Source organism: Protopterus annectens, chromosome 7.part0 (assembly GCF_019279795.1).
Source record: "Protopterus annectens isolate FY-2018-M chromosome 7.part0, PAN1.0, whole genome shotgun sequence".
Classification (NCBI taxonomy): Eukaryota; Metazoa; Chordata; order Ceratodontiformes; family Protopteridae; genus Protopterus; species Protopterus annectens.
In genome coordinates this window covers 872563898-872588953 of record NC_056739.1, presented here as the reverse complement: position 1 = coordinate 872588953, position 25056 = coordinate 872563898, and the positions used below count along the sequence as shown (strand labels likewise).

The window sequence follows — 25056 nt, the reverse complement described above, 5'->3', positions numbered from 1 at the left end:
CTATTTGCTTTGCACTAGGAAGCCTGGACCCATTTGAGTCAAAATTTCTGGGTGCTAATTATAATATCCAGAGATTACTACATTCCCTTTTTCCTCCCCCTGCAAACACCAGCAAGAAACTCCCCGATGTGCCACCCAGTCAGAGGGAGATGGCAGCACATGAGATTCGAAAACTGCTGCAAAAAAGTCACCCATGAGGTCCCAGCTGAGCAAAGAGGATTCGGAACCTACTTCCGCTTTTTTGGTGTAAAGACAGGGGACCCAGGACCTACTCCAGATTTAAACAAGTTGAATTTTTATGTAAAGAAGCAGAGGTTCCGATTGGTAATGGTTGAGTCCATTCTGCCCCTGTTGCACATAGACGACTGGATGTGCCCAGTAGTTCTCAAGGATGCGTACTATCACATCAAAATACAACCACTCTAGGACATACCTGCACTTTCAGCTTGGAGCCAATCATTTTCAGTTCAGGTCAGTGCCCTTTGGGCTCACCAGAACCCCCCCCCCCAGGTGTTCAAATACTTAACGGTCATAGCAGCTCACATGAGGCTCAAAGGATTCCTGGTGTTTCCATACCTAGATGATTGGCTCGTTACCACCCCCCATGAAGCATCAGCTTATCCAATCCAGAGATTACTTAATCCAACTTTCACAGTCCCAGGGCATCACTATAAACCTGAACAAATTCAATCGGACTCATGTGCAGAACCTAGAATTCATAGGAATGCAGCTGAACACGAGGGACCATGTAACGTCTTTTCTCTTACACCGCATAACAACACTAAGGAATCAATTCCAGGAATTGTTATCCCACCAGTCCCCCCCGCACGGCTAGTCTTGCATATCCTAGGATCCATATCGGCAGCTATTTTGCAAGTTCCTCTAGCAAGGTTCTTCATGTGTATTCTTCAATCGTTATTGGCAGTGCAATGGTCCATTCTCTGTCAGGTGCTGTCCATTCCCATCAGTTTGACACCAGTTTGCAAATGTCACAATAGCTAGTGGATTCATTCGGACAATCCCCTTCTAGGTAGATCTTTTGTAACCATCCCCCATAACCACAGACGCCTCCCAGTTTGGGTGGGGAGAGCATTACAATGGGAGGATTGTCCAAGGCACATGGTTCTCAATGAGACCAGGTTGCATATCAAGTGTCCTAGAGATGAGAAGTTCCTAACATTCCAAGCCTTTCAGGGAGCTCTCCTCTTTGGGACTGTTCCATTTCACACTGACATGTCTGTAGTCTGGTACATCAACAAGCAAGGAAGAACCCCTTCATACCTTTTGTGCAGGGCCGCCATGACAGTGTGGGAATATGGAGAATCTCTTCGGACAGCCTTCTGGTTGCAATGCACATGTCAGGGAAAGCCAGCGAGTTGGTTGACAGGCACAGCAGATGAATCCTGATTCCGCATGAGTAGTCCCTCAGTCAGTCGGTGGTGAAAATGATCTTCAATGACTTGGGTCAACCTTGCTGCAACCTTTTTGCCTTTTCCCTTCAACAAATGCGGCAAGTTCTTCACTCCTATCCTCCCTCTGGCAGAGTCCCCGAGGTACGTTCTGGACCATGATTGGCCCCTGGGTCTCATGTATGCTTATCCCCATCTCCCACATATCCTAAAGTTTCTTCACAAGGCAAGCAGGCTACAGAGCTCAGTCATCCTCATTGCCCCCTTCTGGCTTTCAGGCTTGGTTCCTCTTCTTTTGGTCTCATCTGAAATATCCTCTGTGGATACTGGAGCCAAGACGGGACCCCCTCTGTCACCCATCAGGAATGCAGCACCCAAATCTTCATGCCCTTTAGCTGCTTGGTTTCTCCATTTCCAACCCTAGCAAGACCATCCAGGCTTGCTTCTCCGGTCCGTAACATAAGTCTAGCCTTGCAAAAGGTTTCTACTAGGAAAGTTTACACCAGCAAGTGGAAAAGGTTTGCTGTTTGGGCTACAAATAGAAATACTGATCCTTTCTCAGCACCAGTCCCAGATATTTTGCTTTTTCCTAGTACCCTGTTTAAGGAAGGAGCTAACTTCTCTACCATCAAGCTTCAGTTAGCTGCAGTTTCTAATTTTCATGCTGCTAGCCAATCTCATTCCCTGTCCACCTTTACATTATGCAAATTTTTATGAAAGGTATTTTCTTGTTGAAGTCTCCCATTAAGAATGCCTTCCCATCTTGGGACCTCGCTGTCATGCTGCAGGGTTTGACTCTGGGGACCCTTCAAAACAGCTGCCAGTTGCGACATGAAGTTTTTTTCATGGAAGAGAATCTTTTTAGTGGAAATTACTTCAGCAAAGAGAATGTCCGAACTACAGGCCTTATCTTCCCAACCTCCTTACAGAATCTTTCACAAGGGCAGGGTTTTTCTACCTACCAATCCCTCTTTTATGCCTAAAGTAGCCACAGAAGACAATATCAGTCAGTCAATTCACTTACTAGTGTTCTTTCCAAAATTTTCGAACAAAGGAGAGTATATTCTACATCATCTTGACATTCTTAGACAGTTGCATTTCTATTTGCCCAGAACTAGGCAACACAGGAAGTCAGACCAAATGTTTGTAACTTTCTCTGCTAACAAAGTAGGCCATGGGGTTTCCAAGATCACTCTAGCAAAATGGATAACTGGTTGTATCTCTTTCATTTACTCACAAAAGGGCCTAGAACTACCTCATCCTCCTAGGGCACATTCCACCACGGCTATGGCTACTACTTCCACCTTCTCATCTAGAACCTCCATTGATATTTGTGCAGCAGCAACATGGTCTAACAATCACCCCTTTTTGACACGCTATAAGTTAGATATCATTTTGAAGAGCAGGGCTTCCTTTGGCTCGATAGTGCTGTGGTATATCCTTCATGAGGGCCACCCAGAAATCCTGTATCTGGGGACTGTGACCCTATTGTGAGGCATAATGAAGATCACCTCAAATTAGAAAGTTATGTCTTACCATAACTTGGCATCTGTGTTGTCTGTCTTCATGGATTATGGAACATGACAAGACTCTTAGGTCCCATGTCTGAGGCTCATCTGACGTTCTTCTTTGCTGTCTGGGTTATGGATGTATGGAGTCAGCAAACTTGATCTGAGGTACTTGTGTGGGTGTAGTGCATTATTGGTAAGAGGGAGATGTTCAACAGTCTGATCCAAGTCTGGAGAATGTGGCCAAGACGGATCCGAGACCCTGTTGTGAGGAGGAATGAAAACAGACAACACAGATGCCAAGTTATGGTAAGACATGACTTTCTGTTTTTAATATCTTTGAGTTTTGAGTCAGCTGTCTACATATGAAGACCTATCTTAGACTTTTGGCATGTGAAAAATGCTTTTTTGCTTTAGCCTTTCATTTCCTAAAATTAACTGCATTCACATGATCAGTTTGTACTCATTTAGACCTCTTTGGACTTTGCAGTTTGTAAATTGTCTTTGTCAGGTATTGGCAGAGCTGGCTGCTTTCTCGACATTTTCATTATATTATTTAATAGGTCTAGTGCAGTGTTACTTATAACTGTGTACTTATTCTTAATCTCACTCTCTTAAAATAATGTTAAAGTAATTTATAGTATATTTTCCCTTTGTACACAATAGACAATACTTTGTAGCTGATTATGTTTGGATTGAAGTATTTTGTATGTATAACATACTACTTGTTTGTATAATTTTTTTTTTTAAACTTCACATGGGTCCAAAAGTCTTATGTGATCTACATTTCATTAAATTTGATAAAATAGCTCTGTTCTTTAATTTGACTTGAAATTAAAAAGTCAGGCCTATTGTTTTGATGGGAGACTTTCCTGGAAGTGAGAACTTTTCTCTCTCCATTTTCTGGAGTTTGTACCATAAGAATTCTGTATTCTTGGCTAAACCAACTTGTAGTGTGTTCTCTGCTTGATAAATGTTGCTGTCATACACGGACTACCTGGAGAGACTGAAGGAATGTCATGACAAAAAAGCTTGTGTGGAGACAACAGCAGTGGAGGTAAAGAAAGTAGCTTTCACTACCTGACAACAGAGGACATGAAGATAACTGTTCAGAATACACAGCAGGCTGTTTATGAACTGATAATTGAATGATTAGCTGCTTACAGCGCCCACAGCTGTTTTCATTTCAAGTGTGGGTTGAGATTTCAGTATTGCAGCACTGCTTTCATGTTGGTGGAACTGTAAACAACCAAGTCATCAGTAAATTTAGAAGAAAGCCACACAAGTGTCTTACTGTAAGGACCTTTGTAATAATGGAAAGGTTACAACCAGCTACTGGCTAGCCTTGTGTCCAGCTTGGACATATGAGTGTAGTATTTTAGACATTATTTTTCTACTGAAATGGTGCAGTCTGTTTTTATCACACCTGTCCAGGTAAATTGCATTGATTACATTGCAAGTGTTTTGGGAGACTTCAGTCATTTCTCTGCATTTGTTCATGGGACTGTGTTTGGTACATGTTCTTCGTGTTTCACTGTTGCAGTCATTGCATTTGGGTAATCTGCTGGCAGGTTGCCCGCAGTCGGCCTGATTAACAAAGTCTTGGGTCCTGCGTTGGTTGCTGTCCCTTCTCCCATGATGTCAGGTCGTCAGGGGTATAAAACATGCATCCGATGCCATTACATCAGTCTTTCTTGCCTTGCGGTGCCCGAAGCAGAAGCAGTTCACAAGTGCCGGTCGGCCGACTCATGAAATTTTCATTTTCGAGTTTCAGAACCAAAGTCTTCAACTTAAAGCTAAGTACCTCAATGGGGAAACTTTTTCTTGCTCCTTACCGATGTCAGTAAAAGTTAATACTTGCATTGCTTGTGGGAAGCAAATACCTCATAAAGATTTTCATTTGTATTGTATTCCTTGCCTAGGCCCTGACCACGACGTACCTTGCTGTCGGTTTTGTGCTTTATTTAATCAGCGCATTATCCGTCGGTACATTTTTGCCTCTAAATATTTTGGTTCTCTGTTTAATTATCCATAAATGATGTCAGTTAGCCATTCAACTACCAGAATTCCTAAAAACGCAACCAAAAAGACAGGCCGTTGAGGTCCAAAACTGACGACGAGGCTTCTCCTAAGCCAGTCGCCAGTTCGCCGGTACTCAGGCGCTTTCGCAGCCCCTGATACCCGCTACTTCTGACTCGCAGGCCTCTACTGAGACCCATTCAGAGTCTGGTATGCCGCGAGATGCTTCACCTATGGAACCCGTGGATGTCTTTGCCTTGGATGGATCCAGAGCTGCTGTGCAGGCACCGGCTTCCTGAGGGTGTTTTCAGGCCTACAGACTTGCATATTAAACCGACTCCACCTTCTATTCTAGGGCCTAAGTCTCGATCTATGTCTAAAAAACCGACATCCAGGCCACATGTTCAGGCCCCTCTGCCTAAAAAACAAATGATCAAAATGGCTGAAGTTCTTATTACTCTAATCAGGGGTAGTCAACCCCCCCCCCCCCCCTTCTAAGAGGCCTAGGACTGACCTTGACTATGAATCTTCTGATCAGGACTCTGTTTCTTCTAATTCTTCCTATGACATGGATTTGTCCATGCCTACTTATGAGGATTCTGATGCAGAGAGGATTCCATTCCCTCTGCCCCCCCCCCCCCCCCCGAGGATTTTTCTTTTGGGGAAACTTTACATACCTTAAGGGGAGCATTTCCACTGGAAAAATCAGGAATTTTCTGAATCTAAAAAAGAGGTTTAGGGATTTCCTTCTACCTCAGCATAGGCCTTTGGCTATACATCCTGTACTAGACATTGTTGAGGATATGTTTTCAGAATCCAGTATGGCTCCTGATTCCATGCCTCCGGCTCCTAGTAAACCCAACAGATACTACAGGGTTCCTGAGTCCCACAAGTTCCTTTTCAAAAATCCTGTTGCGGATCCAGAAACCATTTCTCAGGGGCCCAAGGGCATTAAAGCTTCTACTGCTAAAAATCCTACCCCTTCTGATAGAGACTCCAGGGCGCTGGATAGATGGGGTAAAAAGGTTTATACTTCTGCATCCTTGGCAATCAGGGCTTTAAACTGCCAATTTCATATGCTAAAATATCAACGGCATATTATGGGACTGCTTAAACAAAAAAATATGTTGATTTCTGACTGTGTGGAAAATAGTTACAGGATTTCTTGCATTCTGTTGAACAAGTTGGAAAACATACTTTGCAATGTGGTTTTGATTCTTTAGAGGCCTCTTGCAGGGCTGCGGTTACTGGGTCTGTGCTTGGAAGGCATGCTTGGCTTAAGGAGCAATATCTGCCTGATCATGTTAAAACAAAATTTGTTGGATGCTCCTTTAAATCAGGACCGCCTGTTTGGCAATAAGGCTGAAGAAGTTCTAAAAAAGATGGAAGATAAAGCTAAATCTATGCAAACTGTGAAAGATTTCTTACAAGTGCAACCTCCAAGATTTAGTAGGCACTGACCTACTAAGAATTGGTCCTTTCCAACTCCTTCCAGATCCACTCAAACCAAACCCAGACACACCAAAAGCACCAGGTTTCAGTCCAAAGGGACTGTCAGAACTAAGCAATGGGGGGCATCCACTACCAAATCCAGAAATAACAAGACACCCCCCCATGGTAAACAGTCTGAATGACTTTCCTTTAAAATTGCCATTCCCTTACCTTTCAGTCGCCCCATTTGGGGGAAGATTGCTCTTCATGCAAAAACCTGGGAACTCATAACCCAGGACAAATGGGTTTTAAATTCTGTGTCCCAGGGATACAGATTTCATTTCCACATGTTGCCAACACCAAACGGGTGGCCAGACCTGCCCCCAAATTAGTGGGCAGAGGCTCAGAAACAAGTATTTTTCCCTCTTAAAAATGGGGGCTATTCAACTGGTACCAGAAGAGGAAAAGGGACAAGGTTTCTATACCCAGAAAAGACAAATCTTGGCGTCCAATTCTGGACCCGTCTACTCTTAGCACCTTTCTGGATATTCCAAAATTCAAGATGCTGACTCTTCACCGGTTACTTTCTATGCTAGGCAAAGATGCCTGGTTAGCAACTTTAGATTTAAAAGAAGCTTATCTGCATATCCCAATCAGGGAATCTTGCAGAAGATACCCATGCTTCAAAGCAGGCTATTTGCATTATCAGTTCTCTGCTCTGTCCTCTGGCTTGTCTACTGCACCTAGGGTATTCACAAAGTGCCTGGCTCCAGTAATTGCATTTTGCAGACAAAGAAATATTCAAATATATCCATACCTGTACGATTGTCTGATTCAGGCAGAAAACCAAGCCATACTTATAAATCATCTGGCGTTTGTAAAAAGGGTTTTAACTTGTCTAGGGTACACCATAAATGAAAAGAAATCACTAGTACCCTCTCAGCAGATTACATTCCTGGGTGCAAGCTTAAATACAACTGTCCAAATGGCTTTCCTCTCGCCAGAAAAGCAAATTCATTTGGTAACTTACTTCAAACAAGTGGCCACAAAAACTCTATCTGCAAGACAAATACGGCAAGCCTTTGAGGTTCATGGCCTCCTGCATTCTTCTAATTCCATATGCATGACTGCATTATGAGGAAACTTCAGTGGTACTTAAAAGTCTATGGAGTCTACATTGTCACAGCCTAGAAATGATGATTCCTATCATACATAGTCTACACCTGGAGTTAATATGGTGGGCAGATGCCTTCCACCAAAACAAGGGACTGCCATTCACACTACCCCCTACTGCCCAAACGCTAACTACAGATGCATCAGACTATGCATGGGGGGGGGCTCACCTGGCAGGTAGGTGCATTCAGGGCAAATGGAACCCAAATCAAATGCACCTACATAGGTTCATAGGTTTATACTAGGCTATCTGCCCTAAGGCATTTATAAGTCTAGCCCAAATTTTTGTGGCTTACGTCACCCCTTATATGAAAAAATACTGTGCCCATTAGTTTGTTGTGCCTCTGTCCAGCAGTGACACAGAGATGATTCCCGGGATAAACCTACGATCTCCCATCCACAGGTCAAGATTTCTCTTGAACAGAGCCAGCGAGGTGCTCTGCCTCACATGGACCGGGATTTTATTCCACAGCATAGGGAGTCTCTGAGTGATAAATCTATCCCTCCAGCACGTCCTATTTATATCCGTGCTAAGGTTTAAGTTGCTTGCTCTAATGGTTTTGGTGGATTTGGATTTTTTGAGGTGGAGCATGTCCATTAATTCCGGGTTGGACATGGCCTTGTCAGGCACATGTCACCTCTGAGCAGACGGTATGCAACTGAATAGAGCTGGAGTTTCTTCAATCTGGCAGCATATGACAGATTTTGGAGTCCCTTTATCGTTTTGGTGAGGAACTTTTGGGGTCTCTCCAATTGCTGCAGATGTCGGGTGAGATACATCCCGAATGGGGCATTGTACCCGATCATTGGTCTGATAAGTGAAGAGTACAGGGGAACAATGACCTCACTAGATCTGGATGTGAATCCCTTCATGATCAGGTGGGCAATGTAGAAGGTCTTTCTAACCACTTTAGCAACGTGAGTGTCAAAAGAAAGGCCACTGTCAACCTGGGTCCCCAGGTCCCTGATAACCTCTTCTGTGCTTAGTGGATTGCCACCTATATGGTAGCTTGGGGTTACCTTGTTTTTCCCAAAGGGTATGACTATACATTTTTTGTCGTTTAACTTCAGGCCATGGCTCTGGCACCAGCTATCTGTTTCCGTGAGTCCCTTCTGAAGGATATCCGTGTCCGATGCACTTTCCACTATGGCACCCAGTTTGCAGTCATCAGCAAACTTTGTCAGCCAAAGTCCTCCCATGTTGGCCTGTACTTCTGAGAAGTAGATGCCGAACAATAGGGGGCCAAGGACCGAGCCCTGTGGGACACCACTTGTGACCTGCTTGGAGTCTGACATAGCGCCAGCAACTCTAACCCTGTGAGTTCTGTCCTTAAGCCAGTTTGCAACCCATCTTGTGACATATGGGTTTACATTTAAGCTGGTAAGTTTTTCTACAATACCCGAGTGGGGTATTGTGTCGAAAGCCTTTGCAAGGTCAAGGTAGCTGTATGGACTGCCTTTCCCTCATCAATGGCCTTGGTGACTGTTTCGAAGAAGTCGACCAAATTCAAAAGGCATGATCTGCCCTTGACGAAGCCAAACTGGGTCGGGTCCAATGTCTGCAAGTCCCCTATATCTTTGTTTATGAGCTCCATTATGATCCTCTCCATAGCTTTGCAGACTAGACTTGTTAAGCTTATGGGGCGGTAATTACCAGGGTCCGTAGAGGCACTGCCTTTGTGGAGTGGGACCACAGTTGGCGTACGCCACTCCTTGGGCACGTATCCTGTGGTAAGGCTGAGATTAAACAGCTGCCTTATGTGCGGGTTTAATTCCTCATTTAGCTCGTGTAGCACACAGCCGGGACACCATCCGGTCCCATTGATGCTGTGTTTTTAGCTTTAGAGAGAGCAGCTTTCACCTGCGCATTTGAGATGTCTGGGAGGCTACACTCCACTGGGATAGTTATCTCTCCTTTAGAGGGAGAGGGGGTGAAGTTTGCACTGAACCTGTCTGCCAGTATGTTGGCAATGTCTGTGGGTTCAGTGATTTTTGTATCATTTTGGACTAATTCTGAGCATATCTGGGAGTTTCCACCCAGGTTCCTAACATAGCTGAAAAAGGCCTTATGATTTGTCCTTTGAATCCATGGCAATTTTTCTCTCAAAATTGGCCTTAGTTGATTTTATGAGTGCTCGTATTTTTTTACTAATAATGATCAGGGGTGACTTCCCTTTTATGGATATTGTTCTATCATGTAATAGCTTTCTCCTCTTATTGTAAAGTTTGTTAATGGCTGGGGTCCACCAGACTGGACGTTTGCCCTTTGTGGAAAGAGTCTTGGTTTTATTTGGGATTGCCTGATCCATGCAGTCCTGGAGGTGTTCATAGAAGGCATTTGTAAGGGCTTCCGCAGCTTGGGTTTTGGTTTCCACTGGCTCAGGGGCCTTGAAGGATACCACACCAGTCTTGAGTAGTGTGAAGTTTGCTTTAGAGAAGTTCTTCACTGTGGTCTTTTTTGTTTGGGGGGGGGGCGGGATGTGGATTTCCAGTGAGATTAGTTTATGATCAGATCTCACCAATGAGGATATACTTCGTGTGGAGCATTTTGTCCCCATGTTTGTGATAATGAGATCTAGTATATTTTCTCCTCTCGTGGGAACAGTGACAAGCTGTTCCATGGCATTTGAATTTATGAACTCCAGGAACCATTGGGCTAGAAAGTTAGGGCTTGAGTAATGTTCCCAGTCTATATTCGGGTAGTTGAAGTCACCCAATATGATGGTGTTTGGAGATACATTTATACCCTCCAGTGTCTTCAGGAAGGCTGTGTGGGGTTCCTGAGTTTGAGAGGGTGGCCTGTGGCATGCTACAATTTGTAGAGCAGTTTTGCCTATGGTTAGTTGCACCTGGATGGTTTCCGGCTTTGCGTTGCCACCAACCTGGAGGTGTGGGTATCCTTTATGAATATGGATACACCCCCTCCTTTTGTGGTGTGGTCCGGGTTTTGGGGCCAGAACGCATGATATGAGGTAAAACCTAATAGTGCTGGGGTGCTCTCAGGAGCCTTGAACCAGGTTTCAGTTACAGCACAGACATCGATGTTCTCCATACTGAGAAGGGCCTTGAGTGCGTGCATTTTGAGATTTAGACTTCTGGCATTGAGCAGCATTACCCTCAGTTTCATATCAATCAAAAAGAAGTGTTAGCTGTACAGAATGCTCTGACAGCCTTCAAGGACTACATTCATCCAGGACAACTAATGGTAAAGACAGACAACACCATGGTTATGTGGTACATAAACAAGCAGGGGGGTACACATTCCTACCCCTTCTGCAGACTAGCCATGGCATTGTGAAACACGGCCTTGAGCTACCAAGTGCAACTGCAAGCTCAATTCCTGCCAGGAAAACTGAATACACTGGCAGACGGACTAAGCAGAAATCTCATGGACCCACACAGGGGTACACATTCCTACCCCTTCTGCAGACTAGCCATGGCATTGTGAAACACGGCCTTGAGCTACCAAATGCAACTACAAGCTCAATTCCTGCCAGGAAAACTGAATACACTGGCAGATGGACTAAGCAGAAATCTCATGGACCCACACGAGTGGAAACTGGAACCACGGATTTTCAACATGTTGACAAGCAAATGGGGGAGCCCAGACATAGATTTATTTGCCTTCCCCCACACCTACCAGTTGGTCAAATTTTGCACAAGGATTCCTCACAAAAAAGCCTGGAAAGTGGATGCTCTGTCATTCAGCTGGAAAAAACTATCAGTCTGCGCCTTTCCCCCTCTGCCTCTTGTCTCCAAAGTTCTGCTAAAAGTCAAACAGGACAAACCAAGAATGATTTTGATTGCTCCAGACTGGCCACACAAACACTGGTACCCACTCCTGCGGAGTGTCACAAATTTCTCCATGGCACCTGCCTCAGACACCTTCCTTACTGTCTCAGCAGGAGAACCAAATTCTGTACCCTCAGCTCACAACATTGAACCTTGCAGCTTGGCTAATCACTTAAATTCACCCTTAGCATCCCTCAGCAAACCTGTGATGGATGTAATCTTGGAGGCGAGAAGACCTAGTACTAGAAAATCTTATGCTGACAAATGGAAAAGATTCTGTGTTTGGAATCGATCTCAAGGGATGAGCACAGCAGTGCCCAGTTTACCTCAGATTTTACAATACTTAACCGAGATGCTTCACAAGGGCCTGTCTTTTTCCTCCATTAAAATCCACGCCTCAGCCATTTCAGCTCATTATAACACAGAACCTCCTCTCTTCTCTCATCCTCTGCTCAAGCAGTACCTCAGAGGGGCCAAAAATGAGAGACCACCCAGGAGAGCTCCAACCCCAGCCTGGGACCTTAACTTTGTATTGGAGAAACTCACTCTACCTCCTTTTGAGCCAGCTGCTGCTGCAGACTTAAAATTTCTTTCTTGGAAAACAGCTTTTTTTCTAGCAATCACTTCAGCTAGAAGGATATGTGAGTTACAGACCCTTATGGCAGTGGAGCCTTTCATCATCTTTTATGCGGACAGGGTGTCACTTGGGACCAATCCATCCTTCATGCCCAAGGTGTGGTATCCAGTGTGGCTCTTAATCAGTCCATTCATTTGCCAACTTTCTTTCCCAATCCACAGAACAAAGGGGAATGGATTCTGCATTCATTGGATGTGCACAGACAACTTAGATCCTACTTGGACAGGACTAAACCTCGAAGAAAGTCTGAAAAACTGCTGGTAGCATTTGCTGCAGGGGCAGGGGAAAAGGCCATTTCAAAACAAACCATTGCATTCATTTCTGCTATAAGCACCATGGAAAACCTATCCCCCAGGGGATCAGATCTCATTCCACCAGGGCTGCATCTACTTCTGCAGCCTTTCTCAGAGGTGTTCCTACCGGGGATATTCTAGAAGCTGCTACCTGGAGTTCAGTTCATACTTTCACCAAACATTGTCATTTACCAGTTTTCTCTAAATCCAGAGATGGCTTTGCCACTGCTGTCTTGCAGGGCCTTATAGCTGGTCCTAATGCTGTATAAATCCATCCTCCCAACCATAGCTTTGGGAATCTACCCAAATGTAATGACTGCAGCAGTGAAACACGAAGAACATAGTACAGTTGTGTACACTTACCATAAATGTAGATAATCGAGTGTATTCACTGTTGCAGTCTTGGTTACCCTCCCTCCAGCATCTGTGATCAAAGTACCATGAATTCTTTCCAAACATTTTCTGTGTATGCCTGTAATATGGTCATCTGCTCAGCGTGAAGTGTCTGTATAGTTCATCAGCAGTACCATCTGTTCGTTACGGTCAGCTGGATTAAGTTTAACTGTCAGAAGTCACCATTGTTTTCTTGGTCTTCACCAGTATGGTTAAAGATGCTGGGTTTCTACAGCTTACTTAAATCTACTGCAGTGTTCAGTCAGTCATGAAATCTGCTATATCTGCAGTTGTGAAAAACTATATAAAGATTTTTTTTTTTTTTTTTTAAAAGAAACTGATATTCTCCATCATGACTTTCAATTTGAAAAATGTGCATCTGTGTAACTCACCATAATAACTAGGCATTCGAAATTAGTGGATTATTGTTGCAAACCTAGTTAGTAACACAGAATTTCTGCCACAGATGGATACTTGTCCTTAGCCAGAATTTCACAACATTGATGTCTCTTGACCTAGTGACTGGCTGATGTCAGTAAAAATATTGCTGCAAAAAACAGAACAATCCACACTCTTCTGTTCATTTTTTGGATGCTGAAGAGTTGCCAATTAATGTAGTTATACCATCCTAGATGGAACCTCCAACCAAACACCCAGGGAAGAAAACCTAGAATGAGAAATGACATCAACTGCACCAATCCATACCTTCTCTCAACCTCACTGCTTGGTTGCTCCACTTCCATCCTTGGCCAGGCTTCCTATGATTTCTAATCCTGTACGGGATATCATAGTAGCTTCCCTTAAATCTTCTACCAGAAAGATCTACACTAGTAAATGGCGACGCTTCTCTTTCTGGGCAAAAGCTAGGAACATAGACACCCCTATACTGCTCCAATTCATTCAGTGTTGGACTTCCTAGTTGTCATTTTTAATTCAGGATCCTCTTCTTCCACAGTGAAAGTTCAACTGGCAGCCATTTCAAATTTTCATATAGGCTTTTTGGACCACAACATTATGTCACATAAACTTTGCAAGGCATTCCTTCGAGGTATCTTTTTATTGAAACCTCCTATTAGAGCCCCCCCACCACAGTGAGATCTAAATTTAGTTTTAACATCCTTGATTCTTCCCCCGTTCGAACCTGCAGCTGCCTGTTCCTTGAAATTGCTTTCTTGGAAGACACTTTTTCTAGTTGCCATTACATCTGCCAGGAGAGTATCTGAGCTTCATGCTCTCTGTGTTCGCCCTCCCTATCTAATATTCCACAAAGATAGGGTATCCCTAAGAACTAATCCGTCTTTCTTACCAAAGGTGGCATCTCAGACTAACCTAAATCAGTCCATTGATCTTCCAGTATTTTTCCCGAATTATTCTGATAGAGATGAACAAAAGTTACATTATCTCGATGTTCACCATCAGCTGAGATATTATCTGGATAAGACAAAAATTTTTAGGAAATCTGATCTACTTTTTCTATCCTATGCAAAGAACAGGAAAGGCCTTCCAGTTTCTAAGGTAACTTTATCTAGGTGGCTGTCATCAGTGATCACTTGCATTTATCAGCTCAGAGGCAAAGAGTTGGTTTCTAACCCAAAAGCCCATTGTACCAGAGCTCTAGCTACATCTACAGCTTTTCAAGCTAGACTTCCAATAGACACTATTTGTGCAGCAGCCACATGGGCCTCTCCTCATACCTTTGTCTCACATTACAGATTAGATTTGGTCTCCAGAGACAGAGCAAATTTTGGTTCCACCGTTCTCAAGAGTCTGTTCCATTGAGCCACCCAGGATAGAGGTGCTAGGGACGCAGTCCCATCCAGCAGGAATGAAGGCGAGATTGACAACTTAACATTTAGAAGTTATATAGCTACCATAACGTTCCATGTTAGTTGTCTTCTCTCGCCTTCTTTCTTGCGTCCCGCCCTCCTTCCCCCTAGCCTGGTCAGACCGAGAAGATTATACATCTTCTATTAAGAGGTTATTACCTTTTTCTAGCTGTTCAACTCCTAGTGTCACTAGATTATGTGTATCCTTTCTAGAGGGTTATGATGTTTAGTATTTTTTATTTCTTCCTCCTACGTTGGAAGAAAATACTGCTACTTCTTTAGCTACCAAACGAGATCTGAGTAATCTCCGCCTTGCATCATGGGATATAGGGTTGCCTCGAGCTGGTAAAATTAGCTCTCGAGCTTAGCAAGTGCCGAGTCGGTGCCGAGGATCTGCTTCGAACCCATCCAGCAAGAAAGAAGGCGAGAGAAGACAACTAACATGGAACGTTATGGTAGGTACATAACTTCTAATTTTGAAACATAGATTTTGTTGCGTCATACTGTAATTGATACTTGAATTGTTTGTATTATTAAATGTTAAGCATTAGTAATCTGTTTTATTGCTTTTAAGTATACTGTTTTCCTAGAGTTTGAGTTGTATTATTTTTAAATCATTTGATCAGTGAAAGGGCTGACTTTTTTTTCTGTCTTTATAAGTGGTTTGGCTGTGTTTTTACTTCTAGATGAAAACTAATCACCCTAGTTTTGATTCACATTTTGAGCAAAACCTGTAATAGTGTGGCTGTCTTGCATGACAACCTGTTTTATTTCATCATCTTAGCTTATTTTTTGTCCTGCTGTTGTTGGAGTAATATTCATAGAAAAGCATAAACATACTGCAACACCAGATTTTTTAAAGAAACTTTTGTAACTCGTAACTATCCTTGATCCCCTACATATCTACCTAAGAGGCCATAGTGTGGACTTAGTCTTTGAAATGTTTCTTGGTGTATTTTGATTTCAGTCTTTCCCCTTGCTTGTCACTGGATCTGTAGAGAGCAAGGGTGACCCTCCGACCCCCCCCCCCCCAACACACTTAAACATGTTCATATTGTGGACTACTGGCTTTTGGAAATAGCTGCCCTTTGGCAGCATGTTGCCGGCTAATTTTGCAGTGAATATTCAAGAAAAGTGCTCTTTTGCCTTAAGTGATGCATGAAGATCTGCTGTTTTTCTATGTTTTTGTGTTAACTACACTTTCTAAGAATGTTACACAATCCACACACTATGCACTGGCCATGCCTTCTAAACTCTGATGGCCCTTGGTTCTTTATATGCAGATCAAGAGTTTTTATGCCATGGAGTAGTGTCTACAGGTACTAAAAAAAAGCACGATTGGGGTTGTAAGGGAAACTTAAATGTATTCTGTATTGGTAGTGGTAGTTAACAGTAACGACAGCTTGTTTTTCTCATCAGTTTCAGTCATAGAAGTGTAGATATTCAGTATTGGATCGCTGTTGCAGTAGCATGTAACTATAGGGTAAGTATTCTGACAGGGATTGGACACTCATCCAGTATACCAAAACTTTTCACTGCTTTTCATGTGCTCCAAATGTCTTAAGAAACACAAGGGTATGCTGGTATAAAAGCAAATGTACAGGTGCTAAAATTCAGAACTTGCCATTGAAGATTTCAGTCTGACTTTCTTTGATGCATCTTCAGTGCTTTACTGGTCAGCTTATTTTAACCCTTGGACAGATAAGTATCCCTCTGGGAAATTTCCTTCTATTTTTGTCAAAATGTGAGGACATTTTTCTTATACCTAGGAGGAAAGGGAAGTGTCTGTACATGAGACTGATGTCTTGTAAAGATTCCTACACAGCTTGTTTGATTTGTCTAGGGGGAAAGACATGTTGTCCATCCCTATAACATTTGTTTGTCTTTTATTCTCGAGACTATTAGAAGTCAGTTTAGCATCTTTAATATACTTTTTGAAAACCGACAGCTTAAGACTGTTACCCGGAAGCCAAGTGGATACTAGCTTGAAAAAGAAATCCATTAAAGAGGCTTCTGAAATGGTTTCACCTTTGATCTGTTTTCCACTGTAGCCTTGTTGGAGTCCGCTGATCCCCCATCACATGCTTCCAACCCCTCTGGTGCTACTCCTAAAGATGTTGCAAAGGGGTGGGAGTCTAGCAACTCCTCAAAGGCCGGATATATGTTTGAGCGAGAATGGGGAACCCAGTAGAGTGATCTCGGAAGGGCTGGGATGATATCCCTCAAGTGCTGGAGGATATCTGGTTTGAGGTTGTAAGTCCAGACATCACATATGGCTAGAACTGTTGAAGCAGATGTTTATAGAAAGAAAATTCATAAGACTAAACATCTTTTTCCCTATTTTACCTTGCCTGCCAAAGATGAATGGCACGGTTTTGCATTAAGGCTTTCAGTCTTTAGTCTTCTTCTCCTTCTTCCCATTTAAAGAAAAGGTCTCCTTTCCCTTCTGACTAGGATTCTTAGATTTAGAAGAAGCAGAACTGGATTAGGTTTACCTGGTGACCCCTCCTGTTTGTTTGAAATCAATCCAAGAAAAAGATCATCAAATTATTTTGTAGAGGGAAATATCTTTTTCGGACACTGTATCTTGTTTGAAGTACTTCCATCATTCAGAAGAGAAAGAAATCCCAAAAACAAAAAAAGAGGTCCAGTGAACTCCTGCAGGGAGATAACCCTAAACCTCTTGCCATTCCCCCATCATTGGTGTACTGGAGGATGCTTTTACTCCATTATGTGCTTCTCCTGTTACATCCCCAGCCCAAAAAGTCTGTTAGGATTTTCAAAATACCTCAGCCCCCCAAATTACTTTTTGTAACCTTGTAGCCGATCAGTTGTAATTCCTTTAGTCAAGGGCATAAGCTCCAAACAGTTAACTACCAGGAACCTTTATGTTCATCGTGTTTCACTGTTGCAGTCATTACTCTTGGGTTATCCTGCTGGCAGGCTACCTGCAGTCGGCCTGAATTCCAGAGTCCTGGTCCGGCGTCGGTTGCTGTCGCCTCTTCCCTGACGTCAGTGCACCAGGGGTATAAAAGATGCAGCCGATGCCATTTTTTCAGTCTTTTTTGCCGAGCGGTGCCTGAAGCAAAAGCAGTTCGCAAGTGCCAGTCGGCTGACTCCTGAGAGTTTCAAAATCGAATTTCAGATCCAAAGTCTTCATTAAAGCTAAGTACCCCATTGGGGAAACTTTTTTCTTGCTCCAGACTGATGTTAGAAAAAGTTAACAATTGTATTTATTGTGGGAAGCAAATACCTCATAAGGATTTTCATTCTTACTGTATTCCTTGCCTAGGTCCTGATCACGACGTTGCTAGCTGTCGGTTTTGTGCTAGATTTAACCAACGCACTATTAAGCGTCGGTACGATTTTGCCTTTCATTGTTTTGGCCGTAGGTTTAATTATATAATGCCGTTGGAACAACCGACGACCGGAGTTTATAAAAAGCGCAAGGAAAAGGACAGGCATCCGAGGTCCAAAACTGATGACGAGGCCCCCTCTAGGCCAGTCGCCGGTTCTCAGTGAGGTGCTTTCGCAGCCCCTGATGCCCACTTTCTCAGAGCCAGAGGCAGCTACCGACTCCCACGTGGAGCCGACTAGGCCTCTGGATACTCAAGGTAAAATATTCCCTCAGATGGGTCCAGAGCCGCTGAACAGGCATCAGCTTCTGTGGGTGTTTTCAGACCTACACAGTTATAGGTCAAGCCTACCTCAGCTTCAAAGACTAAAACAGCTCTAAAGACAAAGAAACAAGTACAGCATTCTCCTGGACAGACTTCCACGCCTAAGAAACAGATGCTTAAAATGGTCTAAGACCTAATTACATTGATCAGGGGTTCCCATCCCCCTCCTGATAAGAGGCCTAGGCAAGAGACAGAATATGACTCTTCTGATCAGGTTTCAATTTCCTCTGACTCCTCTTTTCCTCCCTATGAGGATTCTGATGCTGAAGAATCTATTCCTTCAGCCTCTCCTCCTGAGGATTATTCTTTTGAGGAAACCCTGCATACCATGAGGGAGCATTTTCACTGGGAGAGCAAAGATTATTCAGAATCTAAGAAAAGGCTCAGAGATTTTTTTACTTCCTCAGCACAGACCTCTTGCTATTCCACCTGTTCTAGACATTGTAGATGATGTATTTTCAGAGTCCGGCCTGCCTCCTGACTCTTTACCCCCTGCACCTGCTAAGCCAGACAGATACTACAGGGTTCCAGACTCTCATAAATTTCTCTGTAAAAACCCTGCTGCTGACCCAGAAACTATATCTCTGGGTCCCAAAGGGGTCGAGGCTTACACTGCAAAAAAACCCTGTCCCCTCTGATAGGGATTCTAGGGCACTGGACAGATGGGGGAAAAAAGTTTACACTTCTGCTACCTTGGCTGTAAGGGCTTTAAACTGTCAGTTTCATATTCTTAAATATCAGCAATACTTAATGACACTGCTTAAACAGAAAATGTTGACAAATTCTGAATGTTCTGATAAGGAAATGCAGGATTTATTGCATGCAGCTGAACAAGTGGGAAAGCATACTTTGCAATGTAGTTTTGATTCACTGGAGGCCTCTTGCATGGCCGCTGTTATGGGTTCTGTCATTAGAAGGCATGCTTGGTTAAAGGAACAGAATCTGCCTGATCACGTTAAAGCAAAATTACTGGATGCACCATTACAGCATGATACTTTGTTTGGTGTTAAGGCAGAAGAGATGTTGAAGAAAATGGAGGATAAAGCGAAATCCATGCAGACAGTTAAGGATTTCCTACAGGTACAGCCACCCAGATTTAGCAGGAACTGGCCTACAAAGAATTGGTCCTTTCCAGTGTCAGGCCACAGAGGCAGATACAGATGCCCCAGAGGCAGATCACAGCCCCAAGGCTCATACAGGCCTAAACAATGGGGTGCTTCTACCTCCAAAAGCGGAGAAGACAAATCACAACCATATAGGAAACAGTCCCAATGACTTTCCTCTGCCAGAACCAAACACTTATCTTTTGGCAGCCCCCTTAGGGGGAAAACTAGCACTTTTTTCACCAAATTGGCACAGGATTACCCAGGACAAATGGGTCTTGAACATAGTGTTTCAGGGCTTCAGGGCTACAGGTTCCACTTTCACACCCTGCCAAGGGCAAAAGGTATGCCAGACCTGCCACACAATCAATGGGCAGAGGCACAAAAACAAGTTTCATCCCTCATGGACATGAGGGCCATTCAGCAAGTACCACAACAAGAGCAGGGACAAGGATTTTACTTGAGACTTTTCCTGGTGCCCAGAAAGGACGAAGCCTGGAGACCAATACTGGACCTGTCTATTCTAAACACATTTCTGGACGTTCCAAAATTCAAAATGTTGACTCTGCAGCAGCTACTGCCCATGCTGGGCAAGAAGGCTTGGCTCGTTACTTTGGACCTAAAAGTGGCATACCTGCATGTCCCAATCAGACAATCTTGCAGAAGATACCTCCGATTCATAGCTGGCTCAATGCATTACCAATTCTCTGCACTACCCTTTGGCTTATCTACTGCACCCAGGGTCTTCACCAAATGCCTGGCACCCGTAATTGCATTTTGCAGACAAAGAGGAATTCAAATATATCCTTACTTGGACAACTGCCTTATTCAAGCAGAGAACAAAGACATTATTCTACAGCATCTGGCGTTTGTAAAAAGATTACTAATTTGCCTAGGGTACACAGTAAACGAAAAGAAATCAAAACTAGTACCCTCTCAAGAGATAATATTCCTGACTGCAAGCTTAAATACAACTGCCCAGATGGCTTATCTCACGCCAAACAAACAGAGGCATCTGACTTCTTACTTCAAAATGTTGGCAACAAAGACCTAGTTATCTGCAAGAAAAATTCTGCAGGCTTTGAGCTTCGTGGCATCCTGCATTCTGCTAATTCCATATGCCAGACTGCATATGAGGAAACTACAGTGGTATCTAAAAAGTGTTTGGACTCAACATTGCCACAGCCTGGAAACATTAATTACCCTCATTCCCTGCCTGCAACAGGAGTTTCGATGGTGGGCACAGGCCTGTCACCACAATAAGGGACAGCCTTTCAATTTACCCATAGCAAGGCAGACACTAACAACAGATGCATCAGATTATGCCTGGGGGCCCACATGACAGGAAAATGTGTTCAGGGCACATGGCTCGCAAGCCAGATGCATCTTCATGTCAATCAGAAAGAGATGCTAGCTGTTCAGAATGCCCTGACAGCTTTCGAGGATCTACTCAATTCAGGACAACTACTGATAGACGGACAATACTACAGTCATGTGGTACATAAAAAAGCAGGGAGGCACACATTCCTACCCCTTCTGCAGGCAATCCATGACTTTGTGGGACACAGCATTGACTTATCAAGTTCACCTGCAAGCACAATTCCTGCCAGGAAAAATAAATACTATGGCAGACGAACTAAGCAGAAAACTCATGGATCCCCACGAGTGGAAACTGGATCCGCAAGTTTTCAGCATGATAACAAGGAAATGGGAATGCCCAAACATAGATCTATTTGCCTCCCCTCACAACTGCCAACTATAGAAATTCTGCACAAGGATTTACCACAAGCAAACATGGAAAGTGGATGCCCTCTCCTTCAGCTGGAAAAACCTAACAGTATATGCCTTTCCTCCACTGCCTCTCCTCCCCAAGGTACTCCTAAAGGTCAGACAAGAGAAGCCAAAAATGATACTGATTGCCCCAGATTGGCCACGCCAGCACTGGTACCCAATCCTAAAGAACTTGTCTCGAGGTCCAGCCTGGACATTGCCTCAAACTTCTCACTTACTGACCCAACAAAACAATCCGATCCTGCACAGCCAAATCAGTACCTTAAATCTGGCAGCATGACGGATAATGTAGCCAATCAGAACACTCCACTCTCCAAAGCTGTAATGGATGTTATCTTGGAGGCCAGGAGGCCCAGTACCAGAAAATCTTACGCAGAAAAATGGAAAAGATTCTGTGCTTGGAACCAGGAACAAGAAATTGACACGTTTGTACCAAATATTCCTCAGATTTTACAATATTTAACTGAGATGCTGGACAAAGGCCTATCCTTTTCATCAATTAAGATTCATGCCTTTGCCATTTCAGCCCATTACAATACGGAACCACCTATCTTTTCTCATCCTTTAATAAGACAGTACCTCAGAGGGGCCAAAAACATAAGACCCGCAAGGAGAGCACCAATACCTGCATGGGACCTAAATTATGTCTTGGAAAAACTCAACACTGCCTCTTTTTGAGCCAGTCTCAACAGCAGATATTAAATTCTTATCCTGGAAAACAGCTCTGCTCCTAGCAATAACCTCTGCAAGATGAGTCTCGGAGTTACAGGCACTCATGGCTGTGGAACCTTTTATCATTTTCCATCCAGACAGGGTTTCTCTGAGGACGAACCCTACATTTATGCCTAAGGTGGTGTCCAGTGGGGCCCTTAACCAAACCATTCACTTGCCTACCTTTTATCCAAACCCACAGAACAAGGGTGAGAGACTTCTGCATTCTTTGGACATACACAGACAGGTACGCTTCTACTTGGACAGAACTAAAGCTTTCAGAAAGATTGAGCAATTTTTAGTGGCATATGCTGCTGGATCACAAGGAAAGGCGGTCTCAAAACAGACTATTTCAAAATGGATAGGCCATTGCTTTCACTTCTGCTACTCGCAGCATGGCAAATCAGTGCCTAAGGACATTAGGACACATTCTACCAGAGCAGCAGCCACTTCAGCAGTCTTTCTCAGAGGAGTACCAGCCAAAGACATCTTAGAGGCTGCAACTTGGAGTTCAGTGCACACTTTCACAAAGCACTACCACTTGCCTCTCTACTCTAAATCCAGAGCAGGCTTTGCCACTGCATTTCTGCAGGGCCTCATAGCCTCTCCTAATCTTTAGCCCAGCCACCCATCCTCAGCTTTGGGATTCAACCCAAGAGTAATGACTGGAACAGTGAAACACACTGAACATAGTACAGTTGTGTACTTACCATAAATGTAGATGTTAGAGTGTATTCACTGTTGCAGTCCAGGTTACCCTCCCACCATCCCCCTTTCTTTTGCTGGGTCTTAACTGTACTTCTCTATTCTATACAACCTATGTGGTGTATTTGCTTGTAGATGAAGGAAATGATTACCTTAGTGCATGCATGTTTTTTGGCATAATCTATTTAGCCTACCCGTTTGGGGGCACCTGACATCTGAGACAAGAAAAACTGAAGAAAATGGTGTCTGCTGCATCTTTTATACCCCTGGTGCACTGATGTCAGGGAAGAGGCGACAGCAACCGAAGCTGGACCAGGACTTTGAAATTCAGGCCGACTGCGGGTAGCCTGCCAGCAGGATAACCCAAGAGTAATGACTGCAACAGTGAATACACTCTAACATCTACATTTATGGTAGGTACACAACTGTACGTTCCATGGGACCCAGCCTTTAGGACAGTCATTTATCAAGCTCAAGTGGCTAAATATCTGCTGAAAACATTTGTAGATATTAATAACTAATGCTGATTTTTTTTCCTTGGGTAAAATCCTCTTTACTCAGTGTGATTTCTTATGCCTCTTCAATAATTAAGCATTCCTTGAAGTGCTCTTACTGTACAGCTGATGCAGTGTCCAGAGCAGCGGCCACAGGTTCTGTAATGTGCAGTTATGCTTGGCTTGGATCTCAGGATTTTCCTGAAGATGTAAAGGACCAGATGCTTCTGTGCTCCCTTTAGCAAGGAAGTGTTTGGCTCTTCTTCAGCTGAGGTTTAAAAAATTGATGAAAATTGGAAAGTTATCCAAGGGATTAAGCATATTTTTCAGTCACCCTTTTGAAGTACAACAAGAACTACACCCACTAAGCCTAGGTCCGGTTTTATGAAGTCCTTTAAACAATCCCAAAGGGGGAAGGTCTGTTAAACAGCAGTATGAGAAAAATGTGGCAAGGAGATGAAAAGACATTGGAACTTAAGGTCCATTCCAGACAAAGAAAAATGCATTATTATAGAAGTTTCCTAACAAACCATGACTACTACAAGGGATTCTCAGGATTCTTGGGTACAGGAGTTCCACTGTCCTGTTGATTCCGTTGGCTGTACTACAAAAGTAAAGTAAAGGAGTTCTCAAGACAGTATGGAAGTTGGGACCATCATGTCAAAAGAACAAATATTAGAACTGATGGCCTTGATAAATGCATGAAAGGCTTTGAATTGTTTGTGGACTCCAGGACCTCTGCTGGTTATCTCAGATAACACCAGTGAGAGGTGTTGCATAAATAAACAAGGGGAGCCATGTCATCAGACTAGCCATGATGGCCTGGGAAACTGCAACTGTGCATAACCTATCCATTCAGGCTGCTTGCATTCCATCAGAGCAGAACATAATGGCAGACAAATTGAGTAGATCAGGACAGACCCTGACCAATGGATGTTGCACCCCAGAGTCTTGTAGGAGATTATCCACCTACAGGGAAGTCCACAAGTTTGTCTCCATTCACAACAGACAGATTTTGCTGCAGGATGCCTTACAGAAAGAGCATGAAGGCAGATGCTTTTTCTTTCCAAACGACGGGAATATGCCTCTGTTGTCCCCCACTCTTTCCTTTGATAGCCATAGTTCTTTTAAAGATGAGACTCTCCAAAAAAATATTTTGGTACTTCCTCTTGGCCCATACATTTGTTTTTCTCCCCTCTTGAAAATGACCATGGGCAGTTACCACAGACTTCCCTACAGAATGGATCTACTTACACAGGACAAGGGATCACCGATCCACCCCTACTTGTAAGATCTTAATTTTTCTGCTTGGGTGATAAAATTTTGATCCCACTTTAGGCATCTTTTTCTCAGAGGAGGTGCAGCATGTATTAAAGGAGGTGAGAAAACCTGCTATTCGGAAATCTTCTTTATCCAGTTGAAAGACGTTTTCTAGTAGGTCCTCCGGTTCTCTACAAACTGTATGAATTGCTCAAATAAAGCCTTTCTTACTGTATTAAAATTCTTCAGTTTCCATTTCTGCTTGTCTCCTTTTAGAATCCCCCTTTTCTTATTCCAGGTAAAACACTTTTTTGAAAGGTATATTGCTTATCCATCCACCTTGGAAACTGGTAGCTCCTCCTTTGAGTGTCAACTCTGTTTTAGAAAAACTTGTTCTACCACTCATTGAACCAGGTTATCAAGCTGAATTGGAGTTTTTGACATGGAAAACACTATTGCTTCTTATTCTCACATCCATTTTTTGTTCTCACCATGGTACGTTGCTCTCTCAGAAGGCTGAAGATCACTATCAAAGTTGTGGCTACTTAAAAAATGGTTTGGAAAGGAGTGGACTTCAGATCTATTCTGGAGGCAGCCACTTTGTCTTTGTTCACAGCTTCATCAAACATTAAAAGATTGACTCATTTTCCTGGACCAGCACAGGATTTGCTAGATCAGTTCTCCAGGAGTTCCTGGGTTCCGTCCCTGCGCCACCCTCCTTGGCTTTCTAAGCTTTAATGGTCATCTCTTATCACTAACTGTTGCAATTCTGTACCCTTCTCACAATCCTCTTAATCATTTTGTTTTAAGATATGTACATAAATATTTTTT

The 25056-nt window shown here is 43.4% G+C and overlaps 1 protein-coding gene across 1 annotated transcript in view; it reads left to right on the top strand.

The window, feature by feature from the left end:
• HACD3 (3-hydroxyacyl-CoA dehydratase 3) overlaps nucleotides 1-25056 on the top strand; it is a 1036541-nt gene that overhangs the window by 452780 nt on the left and 558705 nt on the right. The gene's annotated exons all lie outside the window — the stretch shown is intronic.